Here is a 19,452-nt window from a genome sequence, read left to right as displayed (position 1 = left end):
ACGACGCGCAAGCCGTAAGAAAGTGTGCGTGTACCTCCTCTCGTTCAGTCCTTGAAATGTCCGCTGGATGGCGCTGCTTCTATATGAAGAATATATGATGAAAAGATGCGAGATGGCGGTACTTGGAGTGTTGAACAGGTGGACGAATGGACACACAGACAGATGCACGGACGGGCGCGCGGATGGCTGCGCGGACGGATGGACGCATGGACGGACGCAGGAGCGGATGCATGGAGGAGAGCAAGGACGGACGCACAGATGAACGTGCGGACGAACGAACAGACGCACCCACGGACGGGCGGATGGACGCACGGGCGGCCACACAAACGCAAGCATGGACGGACGGAAGCAAGAACAAATGGACGGACGGATGCTTCGCCCCACTGTCCATTATTCACTCCGTGGATATGCTGCCTTTTTTTTGTTTCTCCGGCGCTCAATGCTGTATCATAAATCGCTGCCCTTCAGCGCACAAAGCTGCATCAGAGCGAGAACTTCTTCTGCCACACCAGTTTGCGGCGTCGAGTTTCTTCAAGCAGCGGGCGCACAACTTTGAAAGCATGAAATGCATGCGGCGTCTCATACGTCACAAGCGTGTTAGGAAGCTTTGGGAACGGGAACGCATTTATTAACCCCATCAAACGAAGAATACGACACACACGCGCAAGAAAACTAAAGTAAAAAATAAACAGAGAGGTGTAGATTGCCGATGCCGTTTGTAGACTATCTCTCTCTATCTTGTGTCTACGCAATAAAGGGTAGACGGCCGGTTTCTACGGTTACTGCTATTCAAGAGTCTCAACTTTCTTTGCTTATTCTCCAGCGGCAGACTTCGATTGGCGGCGCACTTTCAGACGGATACTGTTTTATTTTTTATTTACTTCTTTGGTGCCGTTTTTTTTTTTGTACTTTGGCTAGGACAAGTTAATCTTGCCCGCTCGATACAAAAAGATATGCCTCAAACTATCAACATTATCGTCATGTTGCTGTAAAATAGTTAAGACAACACGGGTACGCTGCTGTAACGAAATGATTTGGTGTTCAGTACCAGACACTGTAACGGAGAACGTTCGCAGTACATTAACGCCAGGCAGGCTGGCGACTGCACAGCGACCAGTCTTTTGAAAGAGGACGACAAATTTAATCGGTGTGCGCACGATTTTGGGTGTCCGTTATCTCCTTAGAGTGTTGCATCTCCGTCACTGTGTCTTCTAGCACGTGTTTATGACCCGGTGACAATATTAGCCACGGTGTTCAACGCTATTGAGAGTCTTGACTAGGTGCGAGTTGACACTCCGTGTCATAGTGCGAAAAGATGGCGAAAACAAACAAATAAACAAACAAACAAACAAAGAAAAACAGAGATAAGTGAGGAGCGGAACCCACAAAGTTCCAGAAGTGCGCAGAGCTGGGCTTTTTAGTTGTATACACGCTTAGAAAACGGCGCGGGAAAGAGAGAGAAGACACACATCTGCAGATGCGCTGTGCACGCTCCCTTCCTGTTTGTCCTGTCTCTTTCTATAAGCATACAAAAAGCTGTGAAGTAATTGCAAAAATTACCCAGAGGGGCGTTATTCCGGTGGTAATCAGAAGATCAAAGAAACGTATACCGAATGACAGGGTTTAACATACGTAGTCAAACTTTGCGAGTTCGAGCCTGACTGATATAACGACCTGCCTACGTATCTATAGCGTGGTGACTGATAGTTCGGGCTATCTCTCTGAAGTCGTGCACGTTAAAGAACTCCCAGGTGGTCGAAATTTCCGGAGCCCTCCACTACGGCGTCTCTCATACTCAAATGGTGGTTTTGGGACGTTAAACCCAACATATCAATCAATCAATCAATCTCTGAAGTCGTGGACCTGCACGCAGCCGTCTCACTCACTATACCAGAATCTTCATGCCAGTTTATTACATCCATCCAATTGATCGAAGAGAAGGGAAGCGGGTTAGGGGGAGACAGAAGATTAGGTGGGCAGATGAGATTAAGAAGTTTGCGGGTGTAAGTAAATTGGCAGCAGCAAGCACAGGACCGGGTTAACTGGCGGAACATGGGAGAGGCCTTTGTCCTGCAGTGGACGTAGTCAAGCTGATGATGATGATGATGATGATTATGATGATGATGAATTGATCGAACTATGCAGGACATCAGCGGCGTAGCCAGGGAATGGCAGAAAGGGCGGGCCCCTTCCTTTCTCTACTCTACTTCAAATTTCTCTCTACCATGAGATACAGAGACCAAAATTTCACTCGAACACACTTGTCTTGCCCGGCTCTCAGTAAAGTACGCCCTCATTCACCCCTAAAGAAGTTTCTGCGCACGCCACATGGCGGACATCACACACAAGCGCCATTCAGAGTTCCCATATCTATACACCTTGTATCATTAACGAAGAAATTCGCATACATATTCACCGACTTCGCACGATGCAAAACGAAACTCCGAACACTACTGAACGGTTTTTTCTTTTATTGCAGCAACTTGTAAATCTCAATTACGGCCAACCCAATTTATAATCGGAGGCACCTGCTTGAAAAATACGAGCTTCGTGTATTCACGATTCGGTAGGCGAATTAGCGGTTTCAGCCCAATATCGACGAATTGAACGTTACAAAACAGCTGCGTTGCGTCACAACATGCGGCAATAAACGGCGCTCACAGGTATAGTTCGAAGCGACGGCTATTTTTGTTTTCGCAGTGCTTGCTGCAAAGAATGTTGTACCTGGTGAGTCCGTATTATTACGATATGATGTACTTAAACAGAGTATAAAAATTGATAAGGTACATATTTGGTGGATTTCAAAAGAACACTTCCTTCCTCGATTACTTGAGGTACATGGTTACTCAGGTAATCTATTATTATTTTTCTGTTACTTCTTGCAAAAGAAAAGCATAAAAACGATAAAAATATGAAAAAAACCACATAGAATCCACGGAGTGAATCATGAGTACGGCGAAGCGTCTGTCTGTATGTATGCATGTATGTATGTATGTATGTATGTATGTATGTATGTATGTATGTATGTATGTATGTATGTATGTATGTATGTATGTATGTATGTATGTATGTATGTATGTATGTATGTATGTGTGTATGTATGTATGTATGTATGTATGTATGTATGTATGTATGTATGTATGTATGTATGTATGTATGTATGTCCGTCCGTCCGCTTCTATCACACCAAAGCACGCATCGGGCGGACGGACGCTTCGCCCCACTCATCATGATTCACTCTGAGGATATGCTGTGAATTTCTTATCGCAACAGCGCCATATATATCCACTTTAATCGTCAGCTATAGGAAAGCCACTAACGCCGTCGTCTAGTGATATTACTCCCAATCACATTAGGGTGCCTCGATGCGCGCGCCAGATCGAGGCACTCTAAATTACATATACACACAGCACCATCTAGTGACCTGTTCATGAACAAGAGGTGGCTACATTCATACTGCATACAAACGGAGGAGCGAACGACCCACAGCCAAAGGAGCTTCGCCCCTAAAAACTGAATCCCTAGCTCACAGTTCTTCAACTGTGCAGCAGCTGTGTTTTTTTTTTCTGCGTGATTATCGCGCAAAATATCGAGATTATAAAGAAATACCAGCTCCATAGAGACCTAATCAAATTATATTTGTAAAAGCAAACAATTAAAGAAAAGTTGCTTCATCAACAACTTATGGGGACACTTTTGTGTTTCACACGTATTTTCAGCGTATAAGCTGAATTTTCACCGTGTATATATATATATATATATATATATATATATATATATATATATATATATATATATATATATATATATATATATATATATATATATATATATATATATATAAAGGCTTTCTTTCCATAAGCTTGAGAGCGTACTTCATTACATTCGACTCGTTCGTAAAGAACCATATCAAGGTAGCAACTCGACAAAAAAATTGGCAATAATAATGCAGGTGCGTGTCGATCAAAGCAAGGGGCCGACTAATTCACAACGCATTTATTTCGACAGTCATCGTAACCAACAATATATTTACCTTTATTTCTGTGAAAAAAAAAGGGGGGGGGATTTAGGGTGTCCCAAGTTTGAAATCCTCGCATTTAAGGGGTAAGAGCGAATTGCAATTAAAGAGGAATCCATGTTTCTTGTTAGTCGTCCTCTCATTGTAGGCAAAATATATTAACGAGTTTTTGAATAGCGTATGCAAACGCTATCCGTTGCGGTCACTGCCACTGCGCATGTGTAATAACGGTAACCGCTATTAGCGTTCGCGCTCAACCCGCAGAAAAATCATGAATAGCGTGCGGCCCGCTTAGGCTCGCAAAGCCCCTTTACGGTGACTCGAGCGTGCGTCAGCGGGGGACAAACGCTATTCGAAAACTCGTATGACACCCATACGCAAACGCCACACCCGCAAACTTCGCGTACGCTATTCGAAAACTCCCTATTAAAGGGGCCCTGCAACACCTTTAGAGCATGGTTAGAAAATGCTGCCGATCGGTAGTAAAGGCTCCCAACCACTCGCGAGTCAAATATTATGGCGGAGCAAGTGGCCTGGAATTCACAATAAATTATCAGAGTCAGCTAAAAATTGCTTTCGCTTTTCTCGACAAATCACGCATTAGGCCCAAAAAATCACTCGTAGTAAGCCCATCTATCAGCCATTGGTTGATTTGAACATGGCGCGCTCGGTCCTTACCCAGATAGCCGTGGGAGGCCGTCACTTGTCCACGCATGCGCACGCGATCGCACTGAAAAAGCCACGTATTCTAAGAAAAAAAGAATAAAGAGTGCTCAAGGTCACGAGGTGCGCGTGACGTCTTTTCTTTGCCCCTCCCATCCCTCCCTGATTAGCTTCCAGCGGTTTCGTCGGAATGAGAGAAAAGAGAATGCGATATCAGCCTGTGACAAATCTTTGTAACTCCACTCGTACTGGGCGGATTCTTAAAATTTTTGCGGCGTCGAATTTGTAAGGCAATACGCTTTTCACGTGAATTAATTCCATAGTTACCCCCCAAAAAAAGTGTTTCTGGGCCCCTTCAAAGCTCATGCTCACGTCCGTCCGTCCGTCCGTACCCTGGCTAGGTGCCAGGTGGCTGCCGGGGCGCGCCAACGGACGCAGGTGGCGTCTCGCCTCGGAATCCACAGCGCTCGCGCTTCGCTTGCGAAGCGTCGCTGCGCCCGAACGTGTCCGACCATGCAAGACGTAAGACGCGCGCTTCGCGTTCCACTCTCAACGACCCCGTCTCAGTGGACGCAGGCGTTCGCCGAACCCACTTTGGAATTCGCAGAGTCAAGTTTTAGCGGCGAAGGTCCTTGGGACTACAGCCTTGTGCGGCGATGTACCAGCTTCCACACTTGTATCAGAACTTCTATACAGCTGTGAAAAAAATCACAGCATATCCACAGAGTGAATGATGACGAGTGGGGCGAAGCTTAGGAGGGTTTTATCAGTGGACAGCGAACTGTCCATCCGTCCGTCTGTCTGTCTGTCCGCTCGTCGGTCGGTCTGTCCATCCGTACATCTAGTGAACAATAGGGAGCATTCATGTGTGCGCGCCTCGGTTCTGGGGAGCACATGAAGACTCCCTAGTGAACACTGCGAGTACCACCATCTTGCATCTTTTCATCATGTACGAGTACCGCCATCTAGTGAACACTCCAAGAACTGAACTATATAGATGTGGCTACCTACATTTACGTACATCGAGGATGTACAGACTCATGTCCTAAGGAGCTTCGCACCTAAAAAACTACCTGCGGCGTCCGCCTGCCCGTCGATTCTTCTGTCCGTCCGTCCGTGCGTGCGTCCGTCTTTTAGACTGTAGTCAGACTAGAAGCTCACTGGTTTCCTTGTGCATTCACCAATGATGACTAGAAGGTGAAAGTCATCTTCTCTTTCTTCTCTGTACTAGATGTCTAAGGAAGCGCGGAACATGAGCCATGGCTTAGCGCACCACCGACAAGCGCCGCCTCCATATTTTGTTTCTGTTGAGGTCGCACACTCTCCATTTTTCTTCGCCAGCCAAAGGAGGGCCCGACAACGGCATCATGCGGCGTTATGTAACATGACGTCATGCCAGAATTTGTGAAGTCACGAAGTCACACGCTCTATAAATGTGACGTCACGATGACGTCATCGCGCGATGTTGATTCCTGTTGCATCTTTCTGCCGCCGACGCCGCGAGATGGGCGCTGCCGACGGTGAAATTTACCGTTTGATCAGGCGTCTGGGGCGGTCGCCTTAAGATATCCATACACTTGTGGAGCGCCTTTTCTTCAAACTGTACGGCGATGATATGACGTCACACGCGCCGTTCCTGCGCCGGTATCGTGACTGCGAGCTGCTCAAGTTCAAGCAGACTCAGGCTACGTACCAAAAGTGCTCAAAGTACGCAGGACACCATTACTATAACAATACTGATTGTTGGCCTAGTTGGTACTTGCTTACTGACATGCTTTGGCCACAAAATAACACACACAAAGTAAAGAAACACTAAAGGACAAGCACAAGCGGCACTTCCAACTAAAGTAGACGGGGCGCAAATCCAGACTTAAGTAACAACATACAGACATGCGCAGTCTACACACAGTCTTACGCTATCCAGCTATCGAACAATCTCTTCTCCGATAAGTACAACGTCACCGACGGTTCGCTGATACAACTTTCACCTTTCTTCCTAATGTAATAGGGTTCCATCAACTATACACCATTATACATCAAATATACACCACTACTACCAGTCAACTGTTTTATACAAATAGCTGCTTCAGTTCCGCGGACGCAGAAAGGGATTCGTTCCGGGGTGCCGTTACGGGCGAGTGACCCGATGTCAATGCACGCGAAATCTCTGTCCACAGCTGTTCTCAGGCGAGCTTCCCACCCTCACTCCCAAAACAAAAGAAAGAAGAGAATGAAAAGCACGAGAGGAGGCAGCCGTTATAAAGGTATTGATACACAAGTACCGGAGAATAATGCCGCGGGTTAAAGGCGGACCTACAGCTTTGCGGACAAATTCCCACGACCACTTTCCTCATTTAAGGTTACGTTTCAACCAGTGTTATTTTATTTAGACAAAGTGCAGTCAGGCTGCGAAAGAGACGCACGCTACCTGACGCAACGACGCACAAACAGGTGGCGACAAGTCTCAGTAGTATACGAAGCTCGTCCTTGTTACACAATATCGTGAACACACACAAAGTGAGCACGTTCACTCGCATAACTAGATGTCACTCAAATTCGCAATATCGGTGAAATACTTCCAGTAAACCAAACTCACTACCCTGACAAATGTCTGCTAAATCTTCCCCATTTATTTCGCAGCGACGCGCGTATGTAGAAATACATGGGGCGTCCACTTATCAGGTATACCAACGAGGCTACGGGGTAGTATACAGCAACCTCGTCATTAGAGAGTTTCAGTGCCGGGGACCCCAAGCCACTTTGCGTACGCACGCTGTTGCGTTCACCTGTACCCTCATCCGCAACCACGGAGGACACAACGGAACGCAAGAACATACGTACGCAAAACACCCTGCGACACCGGATGTTGAAGCTCTCTATATTACATAACATGGCTGAAACGTACTGAGATCATATTAACCTGTAGAACGAAGCATAAGAGTCAAAATCTGAGCCTGATGGTTGAAGGAGAGCCCGCAAAATAATAATAATAATAATAATAATAATAATAATAATAATAATAATAATAATAATAATAAACACTGTATATGTGAAAGAAAGTACGCACACAACGCTGGATGGAACTAACAAATGCGTCGTCAGAAGGAAGCATTCATCCAGGAAACCTCATAACGCATGTGCGCTACATCGTCATCGCCTACATCGTCCCCAGTTGTCCCCAAAACAATAATCTTTTCTGCAATCGTAGCAAAATACTGCGTCGTATACATCTGCATTTTTTTCTTCTTTTTTTTTCATTTTTAATGGCGTAGCCAGGAGGCCCGAGTCCTTCCCCATCCCTCAACCTTGAAATTATGTTTTCGTCATAGAATGCAAAGCACAAAGCGCGAAACGACACTCGACCGGACCCCACGTTTAGTAGAAGTGGCGCCCTTCCAGCCGCCCCCCCCCCCCCTTTCTCCCACAAAAATTTCTGCCTTGTGCCCCTGTTCACACGTCCCGCGTTATGGCTGGCTTTCCTTTAAGAAGGAGAGCGGAAGTTGCTTAAAACCCCCGAATTTGTCTCGCGCCCGCTCGCTAGGGCCGCCCTCGTGTCCCACGACCGGAGCGGGACCTGAGCGCGCGGAGCGGAATCTCCCAGCAGACGCGACTCTCCACAGCGCGCACAAAACAGAGGAGAGCTAAGTGTGACGTCACGTCGTGCTTTACGCTTATACAGCGGTGGAGACGTACACGCAAGGAGGTCCATCAGCTACAAAGAGGAGGAGGAGGATAGGTGGGCAAGAGACGCAGCTTCGACGCACGTCCAGTGCAGAGATTTAGAGGGCGAATGGGGAGAGGGTAGGACGGGAAAGAGAGAAAGTAAGGGTGGGTGCGAATCGAACGGAACGCTTGCTCCGACATCGAGTTTTCTTTTCCCGGGCTTCACGCAGACCAATGACCGATCGAAAGTCCGAAATTGGCCGCGGAGATCAGTGGCGCAAACCCCGGCGTCGAGCAATATTCCTCCGGTCAGGAAGATGCGAGTGGGCAGCGTTAACGACGAAATCAGTTTCCCCTGGTTGGCGCTACAATGTTCGCAGCTCATTTAACAATGCCTGACCACATAAGCGCGAGATAGAGATGGGGGGTTGGGAGAGAGAACCACCCTCCTCCCCTGCCGAATCTTTCTAAGTCGGTCCCTTACCTTTAACCAGTTTGATCTGCCACGTTGTTTCGTTTAAGGTTCAGCGTTATGGCGACGACGGTTCTCAACGATGTTGGGTAGCGAAGGACCACTGATGTTGCCTTTCGAGAACTGTCGATGACACTTGCCTCCTGACAGCCGGGGCAGTCGTCCGCGGCAATTTGGCGGTTACGCTGTTCAGCTACTGACCCAAAGCTCGCGGTTTCGATTAGGGCCGCGTTTTGGTGGAGGTGGAATGGTAGGGTCCGGTGTACTGCGTGATACCACTGAATGTTAAAGAACACCAGATTTTTTTCTCTTTCAGAAACGACCAGAAGGGTAGGGGGGAATGCTGCGTCGAACTTATGTGCCCTTGATCGATAGGGAACCCTACTCACGGCTATAACTGACCACCTACACATGTTAATTAGCCGACGATTGCAACAAACCGTTCGACAGCCAACACGGCGAACGTTTGAACCGACACGGTATACTATTCAAGTTTTAGAATTGCAGCTCCTGTTAGGAACTGTGAAGCCCACACGAATGAGCTCCGAAATAGTGTCAACCTGCCGGCTTATCCAGTACGGTTATAGATAGGACGTCGATCACAAAGAGTAGGAGGCCGTATTAAGCGATTAGCCTGTAGCTCGCGACGGAGAGCTATAGCGGGGGTGACGGAGAAACGCTAAGTGCGATAAATGTCAGCGCGCAACAGCTGTGTCCTACGGGGCACTCGAATCCAGCGCTCCATTGTACTAACGGGAAGAGGAGGCGAGCGGCTGGCGTTTTCTTTGCGTGGAAGCATGATCGCCGATGTTAACAACAGACGATCACCAACTACCAGTGTCCGTGAGAGGACTGCACATCTATGAGCTCATCAACGAACGGGCTAGGGGCAAACACGATCGAGAAGGCACTCGCGAAACAAAAAATGAAACAAATTGGAGAAACAAGTCGAAGCGCCCTCTTGAAGACGCGCAGTGCCGACACTGTCCGCGTGGCGATGCAGGAAACGGAAGAGGGTGAAGACAGTGACGAATAAATACCACGACACGACAATCGTGGCGAAATAATAAAGACAGTGCCGCGGAGATCGAGGCCGACGGATGCGTTGGACGGTTGTCGTTCAACGGTACAGCGGCAACAACGAAAACGATTCCGGGAGAGTATTTCGAAAGGCCAGTTGTTACATGCGTCTGCGATGAAAAACAGTGCGGAAAACGGGACGGCATTTAGGAATCAAACAACACAAGTTGCGCTTCTGTTGTCGGCTTCTTACACTCCGTCCCGATTCCGGTGCTGTCTTTTTTTTTTTTTTTTATCGACGTGACAAGAGCAAGGTAGACGACCGGACACACGGTGAGATACGGGACATCCGAAGACGATGATCCGCGTGGCAGTTTACGAAAAACACCACGACGCACAACAGGGACGCACAGGACACACGGTGACTGGCAGGGTCGGAGTGTGGGTTAGCCGCAGCTGATCATGACGGACATCTCGCTAGCAGAAGACACTCAAACTCACCGCTCGTGCTGGGGAGAACCCGGGTTAGGCTTAGTCCTCGGTCGGGCGTCCCACGGCAGGCGACGGCTGTGTCGTCGTCGTCTCGAACCGGGCGGCGAGGCTACCGGCGTCGCCTCCGGTAATAAGCGACGGAGCGCCGACTCCGCCGGCGCTGCCACAGCCGGCGTGGTTCCCCCTTCGGGCGAGCTGAACGTCGGAGCAGCGAGCGGCCGGCTGCGTTTCAGACACTGCCTCCCTCGCTTCGCGCCTTGTGTGTGCGCGCCAGCCCTCGTCCCGGCAGAGGCTTGAACCCTCCTCCGCTTCTACCCCCTCCGCTCTCTCGCTCAGTAAGAGCGCGCGAGGATTTTTGCCTGCGCTCTCGGGAGGCCCCACGACAGCCAATGGGACAGATGCGCTCGTACCGCCCTTCGCCGCTCCGATCGCGGTGTGCTACAGCAGCGGACGCTAGGGCTCTGGCACCCCCCTTTCCTTTCCCACTCCCTCAACATAGCTGACCGGCGCGGTTAGCAAGTGCATCGCGTCGCTAGACCCCTTTACTTTCGTTGTTTTAACAGACTCTCATCTCGGTACTTCCCGAATCCGGATGAACTCAAATGAAAGAGCTTCTGCGTCGTCGTGCAAGGGCCAACGGAAGAACTATCCCTCTAAACAGTGCATTGCCTGCTTTGGCGGGTCACGCAACTCTGTTCGATTACCCCTCACCGTTCTCGCTCCACTTAGGAAAAGAAAAAAAAAATCTTTGTGAGACGACCTGTTGAAGCGAAAGTGTAACGCCCGACGTGGGGCTTTGCGAAGTTAGAGAGAAAGCTGCATGCGCTCTGTAGTATTAGAAACAACATGACACGCGTTATCAGACGTTGTAGCGTTATCGTTTGTGCAGTAATTGACATAACAAGGGTTGCAATGTGCGTTCGCCTCGGCAATGAGGAGAAAAAGAACAGTGACAGAAGGCCGGAGACGCACTTTTGCTTTCAGGCTTCGCCTGAAACGCGATGTTCCCATGATACTCTCACATAGCTGAATGCAAATTCAGGAGAAACATTGCATTTATTGTATTCTTCCCTTCTTTCTGCAATTGAATTATAACTTAAATATGTGGCGTCATGTTTCGTCGCGCTTGACAAAATGCATTTCTAAACATCCTGGCCGTAGCTGCTTAGCGGCTATGACGTTCGGTTAGAGGCTTCGAGTCGTTGGCTGTGGTTTGGCAGCCATGGCTTAGCAGCTTGGCTTAGTAGGTAGTAGATATCAGTCTTAGCAGCTATGGCTTAGTAACTATTGCTTACAGGTGCTCTGGCTTACAGCTATGGCTTACAGCTATGGCTTAGCAGCTAGGAGTTGTGATGTCGATTAGTATAGCAATGGCTTAGAAACTACGTCACGTGCGATTCAATTCCAGATCGCTCTACACCACATTTCAAAAGGGCAAAATTAAAAAAAAGAAACACATCTGTACTTGGAATTAACGACACGTTGCGGAGCATTAGGTGGTTAAAGTTAATCCGTAGTCCATCCCTTAGGCCACACTAAAGATTATTCCGTGGTCTGGGCAAGCAAATCATCACAACTTATCACAAAAGTTCACGTAACATTCGTCATCCAGAAACAATGCCTCGTAGTGAGCGTACTAAAACCGTCATAAGACACTGGAACAAGGGTATGTTTATTCACGAACAGCAAGGCCGCAGTGTGGGGAGCGCCCCGCCGCGGTGGTCTAGTGGCTAAGGTACTCGGCTGCTGACCCGCAGGTCGCGGTTTCAAATCCCGGCTGCGGCGGTTGCATTTCCGATGGAGGCGGAAATGTCGTAGGCCCGTGTGCTCAGATTTGGATGCACGTTAAAGAACCCCAGGTGGTCAATATTTCCGGAGCCCTCCTCTACGGCGTCTCTCATAATCATGTGGTGGTTTTGGGACGTTAAACCCCACAAATCAATCAATCAATCAGTGTGGGGAGCGGCGGTGTGGTTTGAGCATACAGACACCGCAAGTGTGAATCCAAAGGCTATACGTTGGTAGGCCTCGCTCCTGATAACAATCGCTAATCATTCGCCCAACTTAACATTCAAGCTCTTCGATTGATTGATATGTTGGGTTTAACGTCCCGAAACCACCATATGATTATGAGAGACGCTGTAGTGGAGTGCTCCGAAAATTTCGACTACCTGGGGTTCTTCAACGTGAACCCAAATCTGAGCACAGACCTACAACATTTCCACCTCCATCGGAAATGCAGCCGCCGCAGCCGAGATTCGATCCTGCGACCTTTGGGTCAGCCGCCGAGTACCTTAGCCACGATAGACCACAGTGGCGGGGCGCCACACTCAGACACCTTCCACTCTCCCCTTCGATCTGACGCATGAAAATGGCATCTGTAACTCAGGAAGTGAAACTCAGCAGGTCACCTATCTACTCATCTTCAGCATTACTATCAGCTTTATATCGGTTCGCGTTTATTTATATTTATTTAAAGAGTCCTTACAGGGCTCGTTAGAGGCATGGGATAAGGGGGCATCACAAAAAAAAATAATAAATGATCACTCACTGTGAATACGCATTATTATATAGGATGAAATGGCTAAAGTACACACATAACTTCACAAGTCTAATGCTCAAGTCTATTCACACATATCCCAAAGATTAGAACAGCAAGAATAGTATGGGCAAATTAACCATAAAGTAATAAAATAGTCACAGCGTATTCATGGAGTGAATGATGATTAGTGGGGTGAAGCATCCGTCCATCCGTCCATCTGTCTGTCAGTCTGCCTGTATGTCTTGGCAGACAGACGGACGCTTAGCCCCACTTATGATCATTCACTCCGAGGATATGCTGTGAATTTCTTATTATAACAGCGCCATCTATCCTCTTTAATCGTAAACTATATGAAAACCACTAACGCCTTCTAGTGGTACTATTTCCAAGGGCACGTACAAACAACGCCATCTAGGGAGCAATCACCAAAGCTAACTAGAAGTGGCTACTTTTACAACCTACTACTACGATGGAACGAGCCATACTCTAAGCACCATCGCCCCTAAAAACTATGCCCTGCCTGCTACATATCGTAACAAACTACCATTCATGAACCTCTGAATATATATTGATCACGCTCATGAGTTGGACGGGGAGGGGGAATGCCATGACTTTCCCCGCCAACTCTTTCATGGGAAGTACAGCATAAAGATATCTCGCGTGGGTCACGTATTTCATAAAAATGTCCTTACGAGATTGAATTCACTGCTAACTCGTATTCAAAGGTACGAAATAAAAAAAAAACGTATCGCAGAGCACCCATTATGCGATGCCTGCTTATTAAAAAGCGTTGTAACCACGATCAAGTGATCCAATTTTATGCTGATGTATTCATAAGTCGACTTACTCTGGCTTCTTCAGGTTAACAATATTACCGCGGAGTTTCCGTCCCAAAACGAATATATGATAATGAGAGGTGCCTATAGAGGAGGGCTCCGGACATTTCGACCATCTGCTGCAGTTCTTTAAGGTTCACTGATATCGCACAATACACGGGGCTCGACCATTTCACCTCCACCGAAATGTGACCGCCACGGCAGAGATTAGGCCCATGACCTTCGGATCAGAAGTCAAGCACCCCAGCCGATGCTCCACTGTGACATACATCATTCACATTAAAGTGAGTCCGAGAGTTGCGGGTCGGAGTAAGTCCGGCTGAGCTATATGTTTGCGAGCTTGAGGCCGAGTGAGTCCAGATACCAAAAAAAAAAAAAGGAAAGCATATCCACGGAGTGAATGATGATCAGTAGGGCGAAGCGCCCGTCAGACCGTGCGTGCTTCCGTCCGTGCGTTCGTCCTTGCTTCCGTCCGTCCGTCCGCGCGACCATCCGTACGTCCACCCATGCGTCCGTCCGTCTGTGAATCAGTGCATCCGAATATCCGTCCGTTCGTTCGTCTGTTCATCTTTCCGTCCGTCTTCTAGTCTGTCTGTCCGTCCGTCCGTACATCCACATAGTGAACACTCCAAGTACCGCCATCTCCCATCTCGCGTCCCCTGTGGCACATATATCCCGCTCTAGAGCGGCTATGTGCCACCGGTGGCTACGTACGACAACGGAGGAAGGACAGACCCCAGGAGCCTGGCCCCTAAAAGTTTACCGTGTCTGGTTCGAATGAGTCCGGCTGAAGAAAAGTTTTGATGGGTCTGAATCGAGCGAGTACTGAGAGCAAATTATACTTGTCAAGCGAGTCTGAGCCAGCTCCAAATTTTTTGCCTACCTATGCTAACGTCTGCTTATTTACCTCGAAGCAGGCATAACGACAGCTTCAGCGAAAAAAAAAAACAGTTTAAATTCCTCAAAAAAAAGTGCTCCGACGTACGTAAATTTTAATCGTACTCAAAAAAGAGGCAATGCATTTTTCGCGACTGACAGCTGTAAACTTGATTTACGGTTGGATTTCGCAAGTTACCAGCTCCTTGATGCAAATTGTACAGAATGAAAACTGACGGGAAGTCGTGGAATACATTTTTCAACATGAGGAAAGTAATAATAAAAAAGGGAAACGTGTGGGTTTATTGCAGAGATTTATGCTGCTCCTCTATTACGTATTATATTCAAGTTTTTTTATTTTATGAGAGTTACATGACAAGCAAACAGGAGCGAAGGACACGACACACGCCTATACTGAGTGTTTCCGCGAGCAGCAAGCATCAGGACATAGCAAAAATATGACTTCAATTAGAAATGACAGGCGCCAAAAAGAGAATGCGACAAGGGGGAAATGTTGCCTGCGCGTTGATGAATTTTTACTCACACCGTTTCTTATTTTTGCTGGTTTTCAAGATTTTGGTACAATATGTCATCCAATTTGGTTGGTCAGTCGTGGTATAATTCGTGATTTATTGGTACTATTTTTCTCGCTCGTTTTTTTTTTTTTTGCTGATAATAGATTAAACTCGCTCGAGATTCATAGCACGTGTTGTACAGCAACGCACCAATAAAGCAACATCACATTTTCTCTGTAATACAAACCAACGAAAAATGCAAGCCAAAGTGACACCCTTTTTACATAAAAAAATTTTTAATTTTACGATCGAAACTCAGTATTTAAATCTTCACATCAATATACTCGTCTATAACGAACCGATAATTACGAAGTTAGCTACAATATTACAATATAGTTCTTAAAAATGATTTAAGTGTTCAGAGTAATTCAGCACTGGGCATTACGGCTCCTTAAAACAACACAACGTCGGCAGAAACACACACACACACACACACACACACACACACACACACACACACACACATATATATATATATATATATATATATATATATATATATATATATATATATATATATATATATATATATATATATATATATATATATATATATATATATATATATATATATATACTTGAACAAATGTGTTCCGGTATACGTGTGCAGTGATTTCCATTGTGGGGGGGGGAGGCGACGTTTCACTAGAGTCCAAACACCTTCCCCCACTGGCATCACCCTCCCACTGAAACTCCTGCAATCAGAACGTAGCGCAAACATGAACTCGCTCTCTGGATTTCGTGCCGACCTGTTGTGCCCTCGCGATCTTCGGCGTCGGCGTAGCTCTGGCCGACTGGGCTCGCCCTACGCCATCTCCTGACGCCGACAAGAGCTCTCGCCGAGTGGTGACCCGTGCTTGGGGTCCAGCGACCGTGTCTATCTTTCCTATCTTCTCCTTGCTTCTGGGTGTCGTCGCTGTCCCTGTGTCACGCTCCCTCCTTCCCCCTCTCTATATCTATACCTTTATTCCAATCATTTCAATCCCTCCTTACCTCCATCCCTTGTAAGCTAGTGTTGAGGTGTAGCACTCTGATGCAGACAGTTACGGGTCTCACTTTTCTCTTCTTTTCTTTTTAAGAATCACATAAGAAGTGGCGTGGGGAGGGGGTGTCGAAGGGCAGGTGCTTTTCCCTCTCCTCTGCGTTGCCCCTTCTTATGCGTACACCTTTCTTTTCAAAGATTCAAAACTAGTACGGAAGAAAGGCTGTTCATGGAAATGATAGATTCTTTGAGGAAAGAATAGCTCAGCGAAGGACCGTCATATGAGGAATAGAGGAATTCGATCAAGTACGGCATGCCCGCAGGCGTTAAAGCTTTTGTTCGTGGTTACGTTGTCTGATCTTCAAAAAAACATTGGTGCAGCATCCGATTCGTTCAGAATGATTTCAAGGCAGGGAATAGGTACCAGTCGTAGCTGGCTGATATACAGACATACGATGAGCTCAAAGAGGCATTTGATGCAAAATTAGCCTGCGAAGTTTTACGCGGGCATCACCGACTCGAAGTGTTCGAGTTTGAAGAAACCAGCGGCCGCCAGGATGCCAGTGTTTGTCAGTGTATGCGTCTGCTAACATAGTTTCCCGAGAGTGATAGTCCATCAAATCAAACAAGCGTTCATGACTAACTGATGAACACATGAGCACCTCCAAAAACATGTGCCCCGTCGGCGAGCAATTTGATGTAGATATTTTGAAATTAGCTAAAAATGTTCAGCACCAAAACTCGCGCTGAAAGAGTTTTCTTCATTGTTTTTTGTTGTTGTTTTGCTTGTTATCTTGTTTAAATATCGCAACCTTGTGGCAAGCATGCTGAAAATAATTACGGTTTTATACCAGTTTTGTGCGGTAGTTTCCGCTTGAGGAGTTTTTTCTTCGCCTTCGAAGCACTCACCCTCTCCACCGCAGAATTTCGCTTTGCAGCACGGCCCTCGCCTTGTCGGCTCCATGCGAATCGGCCCTCTGCTTAGAAAGGTTGGCCATCTCTGCTATAGACCAAAAGACTGTAGTGAAGAAACGAAAACAAAGAACCACTCATTCGTCGCATGAAACCGCAAAGAAGTACATACGGATCATCTACATCAGGAACCTTCTTAGGGACCAGAACGTAAATTTTGGTCCGGATAGCGAACCTTGGACCAACGCTCGTTGTTCTCTTTTATAATCTGTGCTTTGTGCCCGATAGAAAAAGTTATAATGAGGATACATGCCATATCGCCCAGCTATTAATTTTACTGCAGAACCAACGCCTTTTCGGACGGTCGCTCTGCCGATTGCGCTAACCAGGAAGCTAGAAATCAACAGCGAGCTGAGTTGGCATTTAGGGGATGTATTAATCGACAACTCGAAGTGCACGCACAGATCATACTACAATATAGTTCTGCCGAATCTCAGAAAATGGCAAAAGGCTTATGTTTTTTTTAAAGACGATATAGTCTTTCTTTTGGATACCTGAACGCAGATATTTCGGCCGGCCTGTCTGTCTGTCACAGGAAACGATTCAGCCACCTGGCCATAGTTTGAGCACTTCCTCAACGTCCAACCATCTTGAACTAGTGGAGACCTTCATACTTGTGCACATATTCTATTATAAACGACTATTACGTATATCTGAGTAACAACATCAATACGCAAGTGTATGGTGGTGTGTTCCTGCACTGGAAAATACACAGATTCGTGATTCTAAAGACCCTATTGTTTCTTGAGTTGCACTAAAGATGCGATGCCATGCACGAATGAAGGCCGGCAGAAGACTACAGTCTTTCGACGACAGTTGCAGCGCAAAACGCAAATACGCGGTCAATATTTCTATCCTGAGAAACCCCTAGGTCTGACTTTCCATGCGGCTTCGGGCTAGAAACGGGCCATTGTGAATTCCCCTTTGAGAATCCTTCCACCACATTGTGGGATTTCGCAAAGATTGTCTGAAGTGTCTAGCGGTGCAAGGCGTTCAAAGACTAGCACGTAAAAGTGGCCTAGTGCCTACGTTTCGACATGCAGGTCTCCGGAAAACAATGTAGCCGGGAGTCCACGATTACGAGATAAATATTCTTCCCTTTTTTTCTAAAAGTGGCACGCTGCAAACAAACAGGCGACCACGCCTCTTTGTTTCTCGTTCGAATGATATGGGTGATGTCACATTGTGACGAACTGCAATGGGCTGCGTTTACGCTATCGTTGATTGGTTGATATGTGGGGTTTAACGTCCCAGAACCACCATATGATTATGAGAGACGCCGTAGTGGAGGGCTCCGAAGCCCTCCGTGGTAGAACGTTCGACCACCCGGGGTTCTTTGACGTGCACCCAAATCTGAGCACACAAGCCTACAACTTTTCCGCCTCGATCGGAAATGCAGCCGCCGCAGCCGGGATTCAATCCCGTGACCTTCGGGTCAGCAGCCGAGTAACTTAGCCACTAGACCACCGCGGTGGGGCGCGTTTACTCTGTTGTAAGCATTCTTGCGACCCGTTAGAAAACAAACAAAGAAAGGTGAACGGGAATGCAGAATATGAAGACACATAAAAAGATATGTGCATGAGTAATTCTAGGCAAAAGGCAAACACAAAGAGTTGAGTTCGGCGAACGCATTGGTAACATTTTTCGCACTTTCTGCAGCCGCCGACAAATTAGAGTGTAACTGTAATTCAGACGAACTCCTCTGTAGCAACAGCAAAACGGAATAAGTGGTTGCTTCTGAAACATGTGTCTCATCCTGGCGTACCTCGATGTCTCAAAGTTCAGTTGAAGTGGAATATGCAGAACGTCGAGGTGATATCCAATAGCCTGGCGAGGAAACGAAACATTGCACACCTCCTCACGTGAGGGGAACCTTGAGTAGTATGCGAAGCAGCCATGGGTCGACTTAAAAGTTCTGTAAAGTGGTGCTATTCATCCTTCACCGTAGACGTTCATGGTTGCGCCCACAGCCTCTTTGTGAGCCCTAGCCTCCGGCGCACTCATGCTTATGTATTAATTCACACTACGCGGTGTGTATGAGAGACGAGTAAGCACTTTTATTATACGGAGCAGCGCAGCGCCTCTATCGGCTTCCACTCATACCAGAGCATACGCCGGAGTGGAGCGAGTGCTCTACCGCAGAGTCATTTAGTGGACGTTTCGAGTACTAGCGTGGCTACGACGACGGAAAAGGGACAAGCTCCGACCATACGCTGCTTCGCATCTAAAACTCGCAAGGTCCCTTATGCAAACGCTTATCATCACTCGATTGCGAAAGTAATCTCCTTTTTTCTGTTTAGTCGATGTACTGATTCTTCCCCAGCCCTTTACGAAACTTTCT

General features: G+C 47.2%; 2 protein-coding genes across 4 annotated transcripts in view; one reads left to right on the top strand and one right to left on the bottom strand.

Moving 5' to 3' along the window:
* The window catches only part of LOC119164929 (uncharacterized), a 169,015-nt gene extending 158,438 nt beyond the window's left edge, over window positions 1-10,577 (bottom strand). For all 3 annotated transcript variants that reach the window (XM_075873326.1, XM_037417129.2, XM_075873327.1), the window contains exon 1: window positions 10,338-10,577. The gene's annotated coding sequence lies outside the window, so the exon portion shown is untranslated. The remainder of the gene's footprint in view (window positions 1-10,337) is intronic.
* Window positions 1-19,452, top strand: part of LOC119164927 (uncharacterized) — a 423,059-nt gene that overhangs the window by 287,963 nt on the left and 115,644 nt on the right. The window lies entirely within an intron of this gene.

The sequence above is a fragment of the Rhipicephalus microplus genome, chromosome 9 (genome assembly GCF_043290135.1).
Source record: "Rhipicephalus microplus isolate Deutch F79 chromosome 9, USDA_Rmic, whole genome shotgun sequence".
In the NCBI taxonomy this organism is placed as follows: Eukaryota; Metazoa; Arthropoda; class Arachnida; order Ixodida; family Ixodidae; genus Rhipicephalus; species Rhipicephalus microplus.
Note: the sequence above shows the minus strand (reverse complement) of the source record. Positions and strands in the feature narration are given on the sequence as shown.